General features: G+C 36.9%; 1 long non-coding RNA gene across 1 annotated transcript; it reads left to right on the top strand.

The window, feature by feature from the left end:
• The first annotated feature begins 4,229 nt into the window (after positions 1–4,229).
• On the top strand, positions 4,230–4,858 carry LOC119783719. Its single transcript, XR_005280840.1, has 2 exons — positions 4,230–4,477; positions 4,646–4,858. It is a non-coding gene; the product is annotated as an uncharacterized LOC119783719 (long non-coding RNA).
• The last annotated feature ends 242 nt before the right edge of the window (positions 4,859–5,100 follow it).

Here is a 5,100-nt window from a genome sequence, read left to right on the forward strand (position 1 = left end):
TGAATTCGGACAGTGTAGGTGAACAGAGATGCTGATTGCCACTCAGATTTCCTGCTGTACTTGAATGGGTCAAAGTGAAGATGATTCCCTTGCTCAGAGAGTAATTTCAACGTCCTCTAAAGGAGACTGGATCCAAACCTCCTGTTTGAATCCCTGACTCAGTTTAAGGCTCAGTTGATCCCTCCTGGGAGAGGGGGTCCGAAAAGGTCCAGTTTGTAGGATGACTTCCTGCCAAGAGGCAAAGACAAAACAAAGTTAAAACTCAGGTAGACAAGAGCTCATTCTTACTCAGCAAAAACTCAGCTTGGCTAGAGTACCAAAAACTGGCAAACACTCTGGCATCGAGGTAGTGGCAATCAGCAGCTTAAGAGCACTCCGTTAACGAGGTAACCGTCAGCAGGTGTGTGAGGAAGCGGACCGGAACCAGGCGCCTCCTGTTGGTGGAAGGGAGACAACACAAAAGCAAAAACACAGACTGGAGTCCTGACTCTGAGGTCACGCCTAGAGAGCTTCAGAGCATTTGAGCCACTTACGCACTTCACATTGAGTAAATGCAGGAGTTGGAAAAATTTTACTTTTGCTGATCAATGTGCCACATTAAACAATCAGAGATGCTCAGCTGGCAGGGAGACAGAAACACCCTAGCTAATGCAGATCACTATGATCACTCCACTGAAACAGTTCAATGCCTAAATTAACTTAAAATGTCAAAACCTGCCAGTAAAATATGTTTACTTTTATTATTCTGGTGCCTGCAGTTTGTAGCACATACCTGAAAAATGCTAATAACTACTCCCAGTAACCATGAAGAGTAGGGGAAAACTCTTTAGAGGCGACCGGGTCTGAAACAGCTGCTGCTGGATCCTAGTGAGAACGCACCACCATTATGTGGGTTTCTGTGCGGCTCCTACAGCAAAATAAGATTTCGTAATCTTGATGAATTGACTGCACAGACAATTGTTTCAGGTTGCTTTCTTACATAAAAATATATTAAAACTACATTTTAACCACTGATCACAGCAAATATAGCAAAGGCAATCTCTGCTATTGAACACACAGGAGCAACACAAGCATCAGATGCATCTGTACACAGATTACTGGACGCGCTTCAGGAGTGTCAAGGATGGTCTTGTGGCTGTGTCTGACCTTAATGTGTACAAGCATCAGAAATGATCAAATAATCAAAGTATGTGTGGTGTGAAAGTAGGCTTAGTAACTCCATTCATTGAGGCCAGAAAACGTTTTGAAAAAAGCTAATCTAGAATGCAGACTGTCGCTATAGCTTAACTTGGCTGTAAACATTTCACTCTAACTGACCAATGAAAGGACAAAGAATGTGTGCCTGCTAGCTGTTCCTTTGCTCATTACATTTGAGGGTCGCTGAAAACAACAGACTGAACAAACTGATCAAAAGGGCCGGTGAAGTTGTGAGGGAGCAGCTGGACACCCTGACCACTGTGGCAGAGAGGGGGATGCTGTCCAGGTTTCAGTCCATCTTAGACAATGTCTCACATCCTCTCCACGACACACTGGTCCAGCAGACGAGCTCCTTCAGCAGAAGACTCTTCCTACCCAGATGCACTACAGAGCGCCACAGGAAATCATTCCTTCACTTTACTTTGATTTTCATTTTATTTGGATTTAGCTTTTACATATGCATAGATATATGTACAGATATATATACAGAAGAGCTATATGTGTATATATTTTATCTCTTTTTATTCCTATATTTTATCTTTATTATATTGTATAGTTGGATGTGTGTATATACTATATAAAACTGTAACTGGAGCGTGTAGTAAGTAAGTAATTTCCCTCTGGGATTATTAAAGTATTTCTGATTCTGAAACGTTACCAACTATGACCAAGAGTCATTTAATGGAATCCTGATGTCTATTCGCTGCTAGCTATTTCAAAGAGGGTAAAGAATCATTTAACCGAAGATTATTGATTCCTGATTAAGCAAATCATTCAATAAAGTATTATTTAACTAAACAGTGTTTTATTCATCTCATGGATTTGCATTGTGAATTGGTTTGAAAGCATTCTAATTACTCTACTGTAAATTTGTGAAAAGCTAATTTGATCAATCCCAAATTCTTCCAGATAAACTTAGGTTTCCAAACACAAAATTCATCTTAAAATGTTTCCCTTTTCCTCTTTGTACATAGTTTAGTGGAGTTTCACTAGTTTTAGTTAAGTTCTAAACTAAAATATGTTTGACTTTGAGCTGAATGATTTTTGTTAATAAACTCTTATATTGTAAACAGAAGTTGTGGTGAATTTATTCCATGTATGTGCAGAATTATCTGTTTGACCATGATTTGAGCTCGAATCCGTTTTTCATTTATTGTTCTAACACAGAGCAAGTAGGGCGTGTGTTCATAAACAGTATATAACAGCCCAAATGATATCTGACTAAATAAGATATTTACTGCCCCTACCGGGGAGGCCAGTACACATCTTAAAGTATCTGAAAATATGAATTCACAGCTGGCTGGGAATTGAATATAACAGTTATTCACAACATTAATATGGCTTCCAACCTGGATGGGCATTGAATATAAATTCACAACAAAAGTTAAACTTGAAAATTGATATTGTTTTCATGGGGTACCCTTGTATTTTGACTGTATTTTTGAAAGGGAAGATAACATTTTTTGATAAGTAAGAGACATTTTTTTTCCCAATGACTGTTCTTCGTGTAAACGTCAACCAGTGACTTTGTTGTGCTTAGAGTTTGCCAAATGTTGTTGCAAGCGTAGCGAAATGTCAGAATTGTGTAATAGCTCCTCTAGAGGTTGGATAGTGGACTAAAGAATAAGGCTATCATGCAGATGGAAAAAACAACAATAAGCAAAATGCTTTTAGAACAGTGGACCGGTTAGGTATATTACTCAAAGCTTCAGAAGATGCTAAAAACTGATTTAAAAAAAAATATTAAGTACAAAATAATTATTAAAAAATTTGTTTAACAAATGAGGGATGTGTCCCACCTGTTTTCTAGGCAATGTACTGTACTCACAGCACTTAGACACAACATAATCACAGTCACCATGGAAACTGAAGGCCGATTTGTAATATTGCCACAAAAGGATTCACATGTAGCTGTGATCCTTTATTATCCTCCATATAACTGTATTGATCCAGTACTCAGTTACTCTCACCACCCAGAGTGTTACACACATTAGGGGCAAAACACTGGCTGAATTAAGTTTTTTAGCAAGCGAGAGGAAACAGTAGTAAATTATTTACTTTAATACAGGATGATTTACATAGTAACCTGTCACTCCTCATGCTTTAGAAATCTAGTTAAACCTAAATTATGGAAAGCTGAATTTTGTCATTTTTATATTGTTTTAAAATCTTTAAAACAGAATTTATGTTTAAAAAGAGTTCTAATATTTAATTAGCAGAGCTAGCTATGGGTGATGGGTCATGGTCTAACATTCAATGCATGCTCTCCACTTTTTTTTTCTTTCATTGCTCAGTTCTCAGTCAGTGGTTTCCCTCTGCCTGAGGCAGAACTTTGTTTAGGTTGAAAGCATTGTTGCCTGGTGGCGAATTACACCGGAGGATATGAGATAATACCATTTTGTGAAAACCAAGAGGGGAACAGCGGGAGATTGCTTCTTTATCTGGTATGGTTCTGTTTGGGGATTTGTTTAAAATGAATTGTTCTTTTTCTTATTTGTTACATAAAAAATTAAAGTTTGAATAAAATATTTTTTTTAAAGTTAGGTATGTATCTTTTGTATCAGAGAAAATACCTGAAAATAAGCAAGTATGGATTCTCATAAAAACACTAAGTGAAAATATGATTATCTTAATATCTAAACATATTATCCAACTAAAGCTAAAATAAGTTGTTAAAAATAATAATAAACAAAGCTGTTTAAAAAAAATAGCCACCTTTTTTGGAAGCCAAACCTCAAGAGCTGGATAACTGAAATAAGTTAAGCAAGACCGGGGCAGGTGTCAGTGGAAACTTTTAAAAAAAAAGAAAATAGCTGCCTTACAGGAGTCTTACAGTTGCCAGTTTATTTACACAAACATATCTAATCTTGTTTTTTAATACTATGCTCATAATCCCAGAACTGTTTTGACTATTACAATAAAGCTACAAGGAACTTCTACATTTGACCAGAGCATATGTGCTGAACAATCAGAGCAGAAAAACCTTTGTGTAACCCATGTTAAAATCTAACATAAATAGGGATCTAATAGGGATAAGTAGTTGGTTAAAAGTCTGTAGACAGAAATAACGTCGCTGTCCCTTTAAGAAACCAGCGTTGCAGGTGCAGTGTCTGGGTGACGCTGCAGTACGCAGACCCGAAGGAGAGAGCAGAGGAGGAATCGGAAAAAAAAGACCGGTGAATAATTAACAGAGAAAAGTTTATATTTTAGTAAACAAAACATAATTTACCTGGTCGGGAACTGACGAGGATTTTATGAGAACTAAGCCATATCGATTTTGGTGAGTTTTGTGTTTATTTTTCTGTATTTTCATTGTGTTGTAATTTTTCTGTTGGTGGAGAGTTATTAACTGTTATTCAGTTAATATATGACGTTTATGAAGAAGAATTTATTTGTATAATTTGAGTATTTAAAAAGAGTTTTATTGTGTTTTTGGCCTGTTACACAGGTCAGGTTTTTTGTTCGGTTGGAAGCTTGGTCGGAGCGAGGATTAATCTGCCATGTGCGGCGTGCACATTCACAGATGGGATTCAAGATGGCGAGCCAGACCTAGACCTTCAATTCATCTTCTCCATTGAGGGAGGGACTTTCCCGCGTGTGGTAATCCCCTGCCGGAGTGGTAGGGATATCAGAAACTAGTTTGAACTGAACTAAAAAAAAAGAACTGAAGACTGATTGAATTATTATTTTTTGGACTGAATCAAACTGATTCTTTTCGTCGAGCTGATATTTACATTTAGACTTGAACTTGAATTTAAAGTGCCATACTTTGATTTTCATATGTTTATTTTCTGAATGTGATTTGAGTTATTGTGGTACACTTGATTTAAATGTGTTTGAAGGTTATTTTGCAACCTGTAAAAGAACGGAAAAGAGTTAACTCAGGAAAAATTTAAATCTTAA

This window comes from Cyprinodon tularosa, unplaced genomic scaffold (genome assembly GCF_016077235.1).
Source record: "Cyprinodon tularosa strain WSP-4 unplaced genomic scaffold, ASM1607723v1 ctg21, whole genome shotgun sequence".
NCBI classification, from domain to species: domain Eukaryota; kingdom Metazoa; phylum Chordata; class Actinopteri; order Cyprinodontiformes; family Cyprinodontidae; genus Cyprinodon; species Cyprinodon tularosa.